Below are 15,781 nucleotides of genomic sequence, written 5' to 3'. Positions count from 1 at the left end.
TCTGATATCTAGCAAAATAACTTGATATAATACATAAATATATGATTGTCTCATGCTTCTCAAGTGTAAATTACACATCAATACCAATCATTAGTAGTCTCGAACACTCGATACTGAACGTGTAGCATGGAGATTACTACTTGTAACTCGTTGACGAAGCCATCACAACATGCCACGACGGTGGTTCCTAGCTGTCGCTCCGAGCTAGTCGCAGCTCGCGGCCATGGTGACTGCTATAGTCGCGTTCGCCCCGGCCGTTGATGATCGCGGTGTTGGGGCAGAACCATGGTGGTGAGTGGTGCAGGCATTCGCGGGGCCGCTAGGGATGACGTGAGTTGGAGGAAAGGGGACTGCTGGGCTGAGGGGATAAGGATGGAACTGGGCAGCAGGTGAAAATGTGCGAAGCGGGGCCAACCTAAAAAAGGACGTGTGCGCGAGGTTGGCCTGTGACCTGTGAGACGTCGAACTAGATTAGATGGTGCGACGCGTGTGAGACCGGCCAAAAGCTTCGGCCGGCCTGCCAGATCAAATCATTTTCTATTTTGTTTTTCGTGTAACACCTATGCATGGGCGCTAGCGTTGGGTACACCGACTCTTACATGGCACTAACCTAATATTCTGATTTATTTCCCTCTCTAGTGTCTAAATAAGCGCCTCCCCGCTGAAGATGCCATTATAGAGGCCGCCACGTCTCTCCGTGGGACAGCTTCCATAAGACTCGTTCGTAGGTGTAGCAATTTCGTTCTATCTACAAAACCGCGCAGGTATATAGCTAGTTCTAGCATCCCTCGACACCATCGTAGTTCCTGTGTTGGGCTTTCATCAACGAGGACACCATATGCACCTACCCTTGCTTTGCTTGCAACCTTGCCAACGCTGCATCATTGCATGCAGGCGTCGATTGAGCCCCCGCACAACACCCTTCCCTGTTTTTTTGTTGTAGTCATGCCCCCCATCCTCCTTGCCATGCTCCGCTATGGGGGAAGGTGACCACAGACGTGCCTACTGCCGTGTGATGGATGTGGGGCCCACTGCCGTGTGGTGACATCGAGAGAGACCGCGAACATTTCACTTAAAAGTTCATTTTATGTCCTCTCTATAAAAGTTCACTTAAAAGCTCGTCACAAGACATGGCATTTGCGAAGGTTCGTCTGGCAGTTTTAATGTATTTGGAAAACTTGGAAGGTTTTTTGTAAAAATGCCACGGCATTTCTTTTATTTTGAATGTAAAAAGGTCATCCAAACTGCACCGTAGGATCAAGATCATGTGACAGTTATGTTCGCTGGCAGTTTCTCCCTCATGAACGTTTGCCAGTTACCATTACCAGAAAGTATTCATGTATTTTCACTTGGCACTAGATTTCCCATCAAAAAGAAAACCGCGAGGGTATATATATAGCGGCCAAACCCCACTTCTCCATCGGTCGATCCCAGCTCTGACCTCTCCTAGGTCCTAGCTCCCCTCCTTCCCCGATGGCCGCCGCCACCATGATTCCGTCCACCCTTGCCGAGTGCGACGGCTACAACGAGGCCTTCCTCCTCGAACTGCGGTGCCACATCGCCAACCGTCCCAACGCCACCACCGCCTGGGGCGTCACGAGCAGCCGCCGGCCGATCTAGGTGACCTTCCACGCCGCCCAACCGCCGCTCCCCTCCTACCTGTGCGTCCACTGTCCCGGCCTCGACTTCCACCGGTCTGCGCCCAGGGTCGTCGCCACCGACGCGGACCTCGTGCTCCTCCGCATCCCCATCAACCCCAACGCGCCCGACGACGTAAAGTCGTGGGACTTCTTCTTATACAGGCCGCGAGCCCATAGGCTGAACTTGCTCCCCAACCCGCACCCCAGAAGTTTCCACGACTCCGCAACCGCCCTCCTCAGCCGCGATAGCGGTGCCTGGTACGCCGTCGCCGCCATCAGCAATTGGTCCCCGGTGTATGAGAGTGAGACCGAGAGCAGCAGCGACGTGCCCATTATCAGGCGGGAATTCCAGCTCCACCTATACCGCTCCTATTCGTGCGACTCCGAGGCTTGGATCACCATGCCCATGTCAGTGGACGAGCTCGTGAGGGACAAGCTCGTCCCACTACCGGACAGCCTGGTCTGCAAGAAGCGGTATCACGAGACAGCCAAGACGATCACGCTCGGCGGCGAGCGCGGCACGGTCGCCTGGGTGGACCTCTGGCGCGGCATCCTCCTCTGCGACGTGCTCGTGGAGCCTCCGGTGATAGTCCAAGACATCCCGCTACCCGTTCCAGCAAGGGAGAACTGGGGTCGTCTCCTTTGGCAATTGGATCCAAACTATATCCGGGACGTCGCCATGAGTAGACACAAGGATACCATCAAGTACATTGAGATGGAGATCTGGACACCAAGAATGCTGCATAAGGACCCTGATTCCTATCTGGATTGGGTGCGATGTAAGCCGAGCGTCACCCAGGTCGCCCCTGGTGGCTGGAAGGCCAAAACATGGAGCTTGGCAATACCGCCGGTCGGTGCCGGTTCATTTGCAGACTGGCAGCCCGACTGTGAAATTGGAGTCGAACATTTGCAACATTGATGACGATGACCTACCGAGCAACAGCGACAGCGGCAGCGACGCCATGCTGAGATTAGAGAAACTTCGGATGGCGATGGCAAACCCGAGTAAACCCAATAAGCATATATGACAGCGATATTGTCTACTTCGTCTCTAGCATCAAACCCGAAGGCATGGAAGAATTGGAGATGCTGATTGCTGTCAATGTGAGGAACAAAATCCTGCTAGGAGTTGCACAACGTGCAGCCCAGAAGAACATTAATCTCATGCCCACCTTCCTCACCAGTGAGATCTGCACATATCTAAGCAAGAGTGCAGGTAACGGACTTTTGTGTACTGCTACCCTGCTCGACTGCATGTTTTTGTGTGTGGCTATCCGTATGAATGTTCAGCTCTATATCAGCTGGTTAAACGTGTCCTGTGGTAACCCAATACAAATAGGTTACTGAATTTGTCTTGTGTTTTTGTGCAACCATTCTTATAAAATTGTGCAAAATTATTGTGGAAATTGATAGTGAAAAACTCAATCCCAAACTCTGAAAACCGTCCCCCGACCCTGATTTTAGCTAGCGCATGCCTGGATTCAATCCTACCATCCCCTGGCCCTGATTTTGGCTAGTGCATGCCGGGTTTGATCCCATTGACCGTCCCAATCTACAGCGATGTATTGTCAGTACATGGGCTAAAATAAGGCAGAAAACAATAAATTTGAGGTTATTTTTAAATTTATTTGGCCAAAATGTCTCAAACTTCCTTGAATGATCATTAAATTATTGCAGATTTTAAAGAATTATTTCAAAAAAATGGATACATTTATTGGACAAAAAGGGTTTATATTGTAAGTATACATATTTGAAGTATACATTTTTTCTAGAGTATTTTTAAATATGTTCGGAAAAAATATCTAGAACTTTCCGAGAATACCCAGTATATTTTTCTTTCTTGACAGAAGTTTGGATAGTTTCATTTTTGGACAAAATTTGGCCAAAAAAGGGCCTGAATTTGTAGTTTCAGTGTATTGAATTTCAGGGCATTTTAAAATATGTTTGGCAAAAATATCTGAAACTTTTCTAAAGTGATCAGTCTTGATTTTACATATTATTTCAATTTTTCTGGATACTTTCGTATTTGGACAAAAATTGACCAAAAAAGTGGCTGAATTGTAATTTCACGCTATTCAAATCTGTTCAGCACAAATTTCTTGAAATTTTCCAGAATGGTCAGTATATTATTATTGATTTTACAGAATTATTTCAATTTTTTTCTTGATATTCTATTTTCTGGATAATGTTTGCTAAACACAGTCTGATAGGAGTATTGTAATTTTGGCTCATTTTTATATCTGTTCAGCAAAAATGTATATTACTTTTCCAGAAGGGTTTGTATATTTGTCCTGATTTTAGTGAATTATTTCAAAATTTGCTAGATACTTTTATTCTTTGGACAAAATTTGTCCAAAAAAGGCAATAGTATTGGCTCTTGATTGGGCTAGCTGACTGGATGGTCAACGGTGAAACCTGGCCTACTCAGCGAGAACTAGGTTCGTGGTTGAATCATATCCGGGTTTTGATAGTTCAGGGTTGAATCTTTGACGGTTTTAGAGTTTGGGGTTGAATCTTATACAAACCGAATAGTCAGGGTTGTAATATGGACTCCAGCTCGACTCCCTTCTTATCCAAGTACATCTGTTTTCACTGTAGATTGGGTTGGTGTAAATAATGGCCACATGTCCATATCTTCTAGTTTCGTTTAATGTTTGTGGAGTCTGCCAAGTTGAGAGAAACTATACATTGCATTTATACATGCTTGTAATGCTAGCTAGAGATAGGTAACCAAAAGTCTGTGTTTCAACCTGTTCCTGGCATAGTGTCAAAAAAATGTCTTATATTATGTTACGGAGGGGATATTGAAGTTGTGTTTGATAAGAAATTAAGTTCCTCTGGGTTTTACTTTAATAGTAAGAAGTTTCAGCAAAGCCAACCTGGACAAGTGATTCTAGCTGCATGTTTTTGTGTGTCTTATCTTTGTGCTAGTATCCGGCAACATGGCTGCTTTATCTAGTTGATGGAAGAAAATGAATCAGTTATTGCTCTTAACCATTTTCCTATTAACGTGACCGATATACTCTTTGATACAGGCACAGCAGTAGAACTCAAACGGACTGAAAAAGAAGCTGTTAAGCCAACTCACAAAAAGGAGGGTGAACCAACCAGGGTGCAAGTGGACGAACGGACCGGCAAAACAAGGCTGCCTGTGAACCCAAGGGTAATGAATACCTTGGAGCACAGCCTGAGGCGACTTGGTGAGCAGATGAAGAATGTGGAAACTGGCGATCAAGGAGCTTGTTGAATTGATCTATGAGAAATGAGAGTTATGCAAAAAATGATTATCTGGATTGATTTATGTGGAACTTGTGTAGCCTCGTCTCCATTCGGGTTTTTTGCGACCAATGTTTTTCATGTTTTCGCTTGATTCAGTATGTTCTTGCATCACACTTAGAATATTATTACTGTATTACTCAGAGCCAAAAGAGCAACCCAAAATATTTAGCTGACCACTTGAACAATTTGCCTTAAGTGCCTGGTCCAGGTGTCTAGCTTTGGAAACAAATAAACCCAAGCCCCTGTTTGGGAGCATTGTGAAGTTTTGCTGACTTCAGCAGCACAGTGAATACATAGCATTGAACACAAATACTGGCGATTTTAAGTGAATGCTGGCCTTTGTCGAAAACCCAGACAATGAGAACTGCACTGACCACAAACTGCAATTTTCAGTGACCACATTGCATATTTCTCAAAATTCTGTGATTATGCCATGATCATTCAACTTATTTCATACTGTACTACACCGTTATTATATAGATCATGAGATTTTTTTAAAGATGAGCAGGCCATCGAAAACTACCTTTCATTGACACACAGAAGACCCCATCAAGACCAGCACATTTTTCAAAATTCGCCAAGAACTTCCCTGAAAAATAAATTTATTGCAAAATACCCATAAGCTCCAGAAGGTAACTGAAGTAATGAACTTATTAACAAAAGCATTGGTCCACTTTTTTCAGTAAATAGCCAGAACAGCAAAGCATAGAGGAACATGAATTTGATCTCCCAAGTATTACGACCCACAATACAATCAATAAAAAACGCTGACTTGTCTGCAAGTTCCTACAGAAAAGACATGTACCATTGGCCACATGACGCCGCTTATCTAATTGTCCATACTCATTTTTTCGTTATAGATGAATATTGCTTGGAGATTTTTTTTGACAAAAAACAGCCAGCGCTGATTTCATTCATTAAGAGAAAGGCCAAGACGGCCAGGTTACAGTGTCAGGTTGGTTAGTAGCTACTAATGGACAGCTAGGAATGAAAAGAAAACGAAAATAAAGGCCGGCGGCCAGGTTAGAAGACTAGTGCGCAGTCTCTAGTCAGGTGGCATCCACATTGCCCCGACAAGGCCGGCCGTGCACCAGAGCCGAAGTTCCTCGCTGATGAGCGAGCAAACCGCATCGACCGTTGTCGATCGGTGCTTAAAAATTCGAGCATTTCTCTCCTTCCAGATGCACCACCAGGCGCAAATAATGAGGCTGTTGATCTTCCTCCTGCCAGCCAGGGATAGGGATTTGACAGAGCGGTACCACCAGTCTTCAAGGGAGGGCTCCATGGCCGATGGAGGCGTGATTTGGGCGTTGAAGCGTTGGATGATCTGCTGCCACACCGACCTGGAGAACCGGCATTGGGCAAATAGGTGTAGGGCAGTCTCCGGGTGCTGTTGGCACAATATCATATTTAATGGCACGAAAGTTGACCATTTTAGAGAAAGATCTAACTTAATACACGACATATGGATCAGGCATCCAAACATGCATCCAATTGATCAATATCAGTGAAAACAATGCAGATAACTCAGTTAATCTGTTCCAGCCAAGTAGGAAACAAATGCTCATGCAGATATCTTCTAAAAGCATGTTCCAATTCAACACATCGATACTTCGCTAAGTTGGAAAGAAAAATTATATACTTACGCTGGCTGCGACAACTAATTGTCTCCACACCCACAGCCATGTCCCTTAGGTATCCATGCCCAGCCCAACATAGATTTAAGATCCTGGATCAGAAAAATGAATGCAAGAAGTATCCACCCATGCAACCATGTTCTTGAATGTTGCAGCTAGCGTAAGTATGTATTTTTTTTTCTTAAAAATGAATGCAAGAACAAGCTTGACCTGGGTAGGGTAAGGGTGTAACGGCTTTTGATCTGGATCTTAAACCTATTCTTCAGAGCTCCAAATTTCCTCTCAAACGTTACTCTAAGGTTGGAGTGTTCGAGATTGAACAGTTCCTGAGGAGTTCTTGGATAGTTTCTACCAGAGAACTCGTTCAGATTGTACCTAGTTTTCATGAAGGGTGGAAGAACGCCTGGCCGACATGCATAGACAGCATCTCCTAGGTAGAACTTGCCATCGGGGACGATGTTGATGCCATCATGATGACTCATGATGTCACTGAGAATGTTAACATCATGTGCTGATCCTTCCCAGTCAGCCAGCACATATGTAAACTTCAGATCAAAGTCAATAGCGCATCAAGCACATTATGGCTTGCAGCTTGTGACCTCAGCACTCTAGCAATGACATGAGTACCATCTATTGCTCCAATGCAATCCTGAAATGGCATTACAAGATGCTGTTATGGCCACAACGGAACAATAAGAACATCTCAAGGCATGAACCACATACTGTCGGTGCTCACCTTGAAGTATGGATACCATCTTGGGCTAGTGCGAATCGTGGTAGGCTTGCAATTAAATATAGTGTGGTAGTAATTTGGAATGTGACAGGACACAGGCTCAAAATTTATTGACGGTTCTATAATTTCTAAGTGCAGCACTATTCCCAGACGGCGTAACGTGGGCACGCTTTCTCGGCCACGTACGTGGCGTTTGCACCATAGGGTGCACCGCAACAGGCAATGTCAGCACACGTCTTGTTCCAACAACCGCGCGCGCTTGTTATTACCATCGTGCACACTTCTTTTAATTAGAATGTGTGCCCGTCTAGCGCACAAACGTTGATCTGTCTAACTGTTTCTGTTTGTTGTGGCTAATCGCAAACAGTTCATCCGTGTGAAGTGTATGCCATCAATCGCAGACACGTTGATCTGGCTGACCGTTTCTGTTGTGTTTCCTAATCGCAAACGGTTCATCCGTCTGAAGCGTATACCCTCAATCGCACACACCTTCATCTGGCTGCCCGTTTCTATTGTTCTGCCTCAACACAAACAGTTAATCTGATTGAACTGTATGCCATATATCGCACACGCCTTCATCTGGCTTCCTGTTTCTTTTGTTCCGCCTCATCACAAATAGTTAATTGAACTGAACCGTATGCCCCGCATCGCACATGCAACTAAAATCTGAACCATGATTGCTGTATCCTTCATCGCAGACATTTTGCATCTTTTTGACGGTTTTTAATCACCGTTTGCGATTAATGCATCGCACACAATTTCGTCAAAGGGCCTCTGATCATAGTGTCGCGTTAGCAGCATCCTGCAGTAGTGATCAAAGGGCGGATCAAGAAGACCAAGACCAACCAGAAGGACAAGATTTCGCCAGAGGAGAAACCTCCCTTGCCGGGTAGGCGAGCCTGGTCAGGTCGAGGCCTCCCCGAAGACGAAGCCAACGCGCCCAGGTAGGCCTGCCGAGACCAGCGGGGACCCACTCCCCTGCCAAGACTCCATCGCTCCACCGCATCGCAATGCAATTCACCAATCGGTGCGGTGTTGAGCCCCCAGGTGGTTAAGTGACTATCACTTAGCGCGTGGCAGTCATTTGGAGAGAAGATTATCCCTGTGTGACACCCTGATACGTCTCCGTCGTATCTACTTTTCCAAACACTTTTGCCCTTGTTTTGGACTCTAACTTGTATGATTTGAATGGAACTAACCCGGACTGACGCTGTTTTCAGCAGAATTGCCATGATGTTGTTTTATGTGCAGAAAACAAAAGTTCTCGGAATGACCTGAAACTCCACAGAATATCTTACAATAAATAATAGAAAATCCTCGCCAAAGATGAAGACCAGGGGGCCCACACCCTTCTCACGAGGGTGGGGGCCCCCTACCTCATGGGACCCCTGGAGACCCCCCGACTCCAACTCCAACTCTATATAACTGCTTTCGGGGAGAAAAAAATAGGAAAGAAGAAATCATCGTGTTTTACGATACGGAGCCGCCGCCAAGCCCTAAAACCTCTCGGGAGGGCTGATCTGGAGTCCGTCCGGGGCTCCGGAGAGGGGGATTCGTCGCCGTCGTCATCATCAACCATCCTCCATCACCAATTTCATGATGCTCACCGCCGTGCGTGAGTAATTCCATCGTAGGCTTGCTAGACTGTGATGGGTTGGATGAGATTCACCATGTAATCGAGTTAGTTTTGTTAGGGTTTGATCCCTAGTATCCACTATGTTCTGAGATTGATGTTGCTATGACTTTGTTATGCTTAATGCTTGTCACTAGGGCCCGAGTGCCATGATTTCAGAACTGAACCTAATATGTTTTCATCAATATATGAGAGTTCTAGATCCTATCTTGCAAGTCTATAGTCACTTATTATGTGTTATGATCCGTTAACCACGAAGTGACAATAATCGGGATACTTACCGGTGATGACTGTAGTTTGAGGAGTTCATGTATTCACTATGTGCTAATGCTTTGTTCCGGTTCTCTATTAAAAGGAGGCCTTAATATCCCTTAGTTTCCATTAGGACCCCGATGCCACGGGAGGGTAGGACAAAAGATGTCATGCAAGTTCTTTTCCATAAGCACGTATGACTATATTCGGAATACATGCCTACATTACATTGACGAATTGGAGCTAGTTCTGTGTCACCCTATGTTATGACTGTTACATGATGAACCGCATCCGGCATAATTATCCATCATTGATCCGATGCCTACGAGCTTTCCATATACTGGTTTACGCTTATTTACTTTCCCGCTGCTATTGTTACAATCACTACAAAACACCAAAAACATTACTTTGCTTTCATTACTCTTTTGTTACCGTTACCATCACTATCATATTACTTTGCTACTAAACACTTTGCTGCAGATACTAAGTTTCCAGGTGTGGTTGAATTGACAACTCAGCTTCTAATACTTGAGAATATTCTTTGGCTCCCCTTGTGTCGAATCAATAAATTTGGGTTGAATACTCTACCCTCGAAAACTGTTGCGATCCCCTATACTTGTGGGTTATCAAGACTAATTTCTGACGCCGTTGCCGGGGAGCATAGCTCTATTCTTTGAGTCACTTGGGATTTATATCTGCTGGACACTATGAAGAACTTGAGAGATCCAAAAACCAAGATCTATCCCTCAACTACGAGGGGAGGTAAGGAACTGCCATCTAGCTCTTCACTTGATTCACCTTCTATTATGAGTAAGCTTGCAACACCTACACCTGCTTCTACTATTCGTTTTGATATGTCGCATGTTATTGATGATGCTACTTCTGCTATGCATGATACTTATGATGAAACTACCTCTATGCCTGATACTACTATGCCACTTAGTGATTTTCTAGAGAAACGACTTGCTAGGGCTAGAGAGATTGAAAATATTGAATATGATTATGAAGATGAAAGTGATGATGAAGAATCACTTGTTATTCCTGAGGGCTATTCATTTGATCAAGATGCTTCTTTAGCTATTTTAGCCTGCAAAGATAGATATGAACTCAAAAGGTTATTAGCTAAATGGAATAAGCAATCTCCAAATGCTAGGATGAGACCTGACCCTGCTTTTGCTACTTCACCTATATGTGTTGCTGATAAGAATTATGAATTCTCTGTTGATCCTGGTATAATTACTTTGGTTGAATCTGATCCTTTTCATGGCTATGAATCTGAAACTGTTGTAGCACATCTTACTAAATTAAATGATATAGCCACCCTGTTCACCAATGATGAGAGATCTCGCTACTTTTATATCCTTAAAATATTCGGTTCTCATTAAAGGGTGATGCTAAGATATGGTTTAATTCTCTTGATCCTGGTTGTGTGCGTAGTCCGCAGGATATGATTTATTTCTTCTCTGCTAAATATTTCCATGCTCATAAGAAACAAGTTGCTTTAAAAGAAATATACAACTTTGTGCAAATTAAAGAAGAGAGTCTCCCACAAGCTTGGGGGAGGCTTCTCAAGTTACTTAATGCTTTGCCTGATCATCCTCTTAAGAAAAATGAAATACTTGATATCTTTTATAATGGACTAACCGATGCTTCCAGAGATTACCTGGATAGTTGTGCTGGTTCTCTTTTCAGGGAAAGAACACCGGATGAAGCTGAAATCTTATTGAATAATATGTTGACAAATGAAAATAATTGGGCACCTCCTGAGCCAGCTCCTAAGGCAGCTCCTGCTCCAATTAATGATCCTATTCCTAAACCAACTCCGAAGAAGAGAGGTGTTCTATTTCTCAGTCCTGAAGATATGAAAGAGGTAAAGAAATCTATGAAAGAAAAAGGTATTAAAGCTGAAGGTGTTAAGAATTTACCTCCTATTGAAGAAATACATGGTCTCAATTTACCGCCTGATGAAGAAATATATGATCTTAATCCTTTATTTATTGAAGAACCTCCAGACCTCGATAACCCGACACAGGTAGTAAAGGTAAATTCTCTCTATAGATATGATAAAGCTGAAATCCCTCCTACTAAAATTGCTAGTCAATGCTTGGATGAGTTTGATAATTTTATGTTTAAGCAAGAAGACTTCAATGCTTATTTTGGTAGACAATTAAAACAAGATGCTGATATGATTAAATACTTGGGTGATTATATGGCTAACATTAGAGGTGAACTTAAACTTGTTAGCAAACATGCTTCTATGGTTACCACTGAAGTAGAACAAGTACTTAAAGCTCAAAAAGAATTGCTCAATGAGATGAATAGTAAGAAAAATGATTATGCTGTTAAAGTGGCTACTAGAACTGGTAGAATGACTCGGGAGCCTTTGTATCCTGAAGGCCACCCTAAGAGAATTGAGTAAGATTCTCAGAGAAATAAAATTGATGCACCTAGTTCTTCAAAAAAGAAGAAAAAGAAAAATGATAGAACTATGCAAACTTCTAGTGAACCTATTGCTGAACCACCTGATAATCCAAATGATATTTCTATTTCTGATGCTGAAACTCAATCTGGCAATGAACATGAACCTAATGAAAATGTTAATGATGATGTTCATAGTAATGCTCAACCTAGTAATGATAATGATGTAGAAATTGAACCTGCTGTTGATCTTGATAACCCACAATCAAAGAATCAACGTTATGATAAGAAAGACTTTGTTGCTAGGAAACATGGTGAAGAAAGAGAACCTTGGGTTCAGAAATCCATGCCTTTTCCTCCCAAACCATCCAAGAAAAAGGATGATGAGGATTTTGAGGGCTTTGCTGAAATGATTATACCTATATTTTTGCGTATGCGATTGACTGATATGCTTAAAATGAATCCTTATGCTAAGTACATGAAAGATATTGTTACAAATAAAAGAAAGATACCGGAAGATGAAATTTCCACCATGCTTGCTAATTATACTTTTAAGGGTGGAATACCAAAGAAACTTGGGGATCCAGCAGTACCTACTATACCATGCTCCATTAAAAGAAACTATGTTAAAACTGCTTTATGTGATCTTGGAGCCGGTGTTAGTGTTATGCCTCTCTCTTTATATCGTAGACTTGATTTGAATAAGTTGACACCTACTGAAATATCTTTGCAAATGGCTGATAAATCAACTGCTATACCTGTCGGTATTTGTGAGGATGTGCCTGTTGTGGTTGCAAACGTTACTATTTTAACAGACTTTGTTATTCTTGATATTCCCGAGGACGATAGTATGTCTATTATTCTTGGAAGACCTTTTCTTAATACTGCAGGGGCTGTTATTGATTGCAACAAAGGCAATGTCACTTTTCATGTTAATGGTAATGAGCATACGGTACACTTTCCGAGAAAACAACCTCAAGTTCATAGTATAAATTCTATCGGAAAATTCCCATCGATTATATTTGGAGGTTTTGAATTTCCTCTTCCTACTGTCAAGAAGAAATATGATATACTTATTATTGGGGATGTGCATATCCCTATTGAGGTAACCTAGTGTCATTCGAAATTTCTCCGGTTTCATGTTAATCGGAATGGGTTTGTTAACAAGACTTGATCAACCTTGTTAGTGGATTCCTTTTGACGAGCATGAGATGGATGAAACTAGAAGCACAACTCTCTGTACCCTTTCTATACTTTCTTTTATTTAGTTGAAATAAAGTAAAAACAAATAATTCTCTGTCTGTTATTTGATTATCCGTGAAATATAAAAATACCTCGAAAATAAAAGTTCTCCAAATGCCCTGAAAATTAAATATGATTTATTATAGAATATTTGAGGATTTATGGAACAAAGAACACACCAGGGGGGCCAACCACCTTGCCACGAGGGTGGAGGGCGCGCCCACCCCCTAGGGCGCACCCCCTGCCTCGTGGGCCCACGGTGGCCCTCCTCCACTTATTCTTTCAGCCACACACTTCATCTTCCTCCCCCAAACATGAAAAACCAACTCAAACCCGAGTCCAAGCTCGTTTTGCTGCCATTTTCGATCTCCTTGCTCAAAGCACCTCTCAGAAAACTGCTTGGGGAGATTGTTCCTTGGTATGTGACTCCTCCATTGGTCCAATTAGTTTTTGTTCCTCTGCACCAACCATACTGGAGAAACTTGCAAGCTCCACTGTTATAAGTTCTCGATGTCAGATCGTCAACGTGGAGGAAGAACAGGGCTCTGTCAAGAAATGCTTGCTGACTGTCACCACTGAAGATCCCCCAATTCCAGTTGCAACCTCTGTGGTCATTACCGAATATGCTGACGAAATGCAGCCTGTCATTGAAGACCCCCTGGACATACCCTATGAACAGCAGCCAATTGAGCATGCTCCCTCTGGTTCAGCATACCCTGCCCAGGAGATCCTTGCTCCCGTGCAGCACCCACAGATGGCACCTAATCCTAATGCGCCTTATCCTGCTTTGATGATATCTCCTGCTGTCAATAAAAGAAAGAAGGTTAATGCCCCGCTGGACATCCAAGATCTTCATCGTAGCTGTCGACTTGCTGGTCTCAGTGTGGGATTCAAGGATCAAGCTGCTGCTGATAAAGCAAAGAAGATGAGCAACTGCAAGAAGAATCTCTCAGCGGACTTTGAATTTGAGATCAGGGACCCACATGCTGCGCCCCCACCAGAGCTCCCACTTGCCACCATTCAGGCAATTGCCACTATGCAGTGTCAGATACCTCCTGAGGAGGTTTCTGGAAGTCTCCTGAACCCTGATGCAGATCATGAATAAATCTGTCCTCTTATGGAGTTGGGCCTGTGTTCCCATGCCCAACTATGGTCTTAGGCCTTTTGCTATCCATGGCAATTTATCTTGCTTTTGTTTCTCGTATGTTGAACTTTTATTTCTGGTTTGTAAGGAGCTATGCTCCATTAAGTGGCACTATGGTTTGAAGAACATTATTTGTTTACCAGTATTTGATATGAGGTGTCTGAATGGTTATGTTATGAATGATATCATATTATGCATTTTGAGCTGTCAATTTGCTGTTGGAGCTTGCTTAGCACATCATCCTCAGGATCTGGCAGCTTATTCAGAGATGATTAAGTCACTCTCTGCTCTTGATCATTTATACCAATCAGCTAATATATGAACAGAAACTGGAATATACTTAATTGGAATGTTAGAGGCATAAACTCACAAACTAGATGGGATGATCTACGTGCAAGAATTGATGAAAGAAACTGTGGCATTATTTGCATCCAGGAAACAAAAAAAAGACAATTTTGACATGCCTTACTTGAGAAATTTCTCACCCAGAAGATATAATCAGTTTGCATTCAGTCCATCTGTTGGCCTATCTGGTGGCATCATAACTATATGGAATGGAAGTCTCTTTACTGGGACTGTAATTGATCAGTCTAATTTTTAGATCACTGTCAAACTTACTTGTAACTTATCAGGCAATATATTCCATATTACAAATGTGTATGGCCCATGCAGTAATGAATCCAGGACTGACTTTTTCAATTGGTTGGACTCTGTTGATGCCTCCAATATGGACAAATGGATGTTAGTTGGGGATTTCAATCTTATTAGAAGCCCACTGGACAGGAATAGACCAGGTGGTGATACTAATAACATGCTAATGTTCAATAGCTTGATTCAACAGCTGGACCTAGTGGAGGTCCCCCTCAAAGGCAGGAATTTTACTTGGTCAAATATGCAAGATCTTCCACTGTTAGAAAGGATTGACTGGATTTTCACTTCTGCAAATTGGACTATCTCCTTCCCCAATACATTAGCTCATCCACTTGCCAGAGTGTCATCAGATCATGTACCTATTCATATCCAAATTGGCAGTGACATTCCTAAAGCATCCATATTTAGATTTGAAAATTATTGGCTTGAATTTGATGGCTTCTATGAAACTGTGGGGCAATGCTAGAACAGAAATTACTAGCTCAACAACTCTGCCAAAGATGTATCTGCCAGGTTTAAATGTCTCAGACTTGGCTTGAAAAAATGGAGCAAAAATTTATCCAGACTAAATTCTACAATTGCTGCATGTAATTATGTTCTTACATTATTTGATGGAATTGAGGAGCAAAGGCAGCTATCTGTTATGGAGGCCAACTTCAGGAAAATTCTGAGAAAACATACCAGCAAGTTACTTGAGGCCAAAAGAATATATTGGAAATCCAGATTCAAGATGAAGAGTGTTAGACTTGATGATGAGAATACTAATTTCTTTCATGCCATGGCCACACAAAGTTTCAGGAAAAATTATATTACATCCATTCTCAGTGAAGATGGCACTCATTATCAGAGTCATGATCATAAGGCTGCAATTATTTGGCAATCATACAAAGACAGACTGGGTATATCCATCAACCCTACTATGCTCTTCAACCTGGATGAATTAATACAACAACATGACCTATCTGCACTGGATGCTCCATTTTCTGTGGATGAAATTGAACAAGTTGCCAAAGAGTTCCCTACTGACAGAGCACCTGGCCCTGATGGATTTAATGGTATGTTTCTAAAAAAATGTTGGAGCATTATAAAACAAGACTTTTACACTATGATCTAGGATTTCTTTGAAGGAAATTGTGACATACAAAGTATTAA

The 15,781-nt window shown here is 42.7% G+C and overlaps 1 pseudogene; it reads left to right on the top strand.

The window, feature by feature from the left end:
- The first annotated feature begins 1,440 nt into the window (after nt 1-1,440).
- LOC125547139 lies at nt 1,441-13,939 on the top strand (annotated as a pseudogene).
- The last annotated feature ends 1,842 nt before the right edge of the window (nt 13,940-15,781 follow it).

This window comes from Triticum urartu, chromosome 3 (genome assembly GCF_003073215.2).
Source record: "Triticum urartu cultivar G1812 chromosome 3, Tu2.1, whole genome shotgun sequence".
Classification (NCBI taxonomy): Eukaryota; Viridiplantae; Streptophyta; class Magnoliopsida; order Poales; family Poaceae; genus Triticum; species Triticum urartu.
Note: the sequence above shows the minus strand (reverse complement) of the source record. Positions and strands in the feature narration are given on the sequence as shown.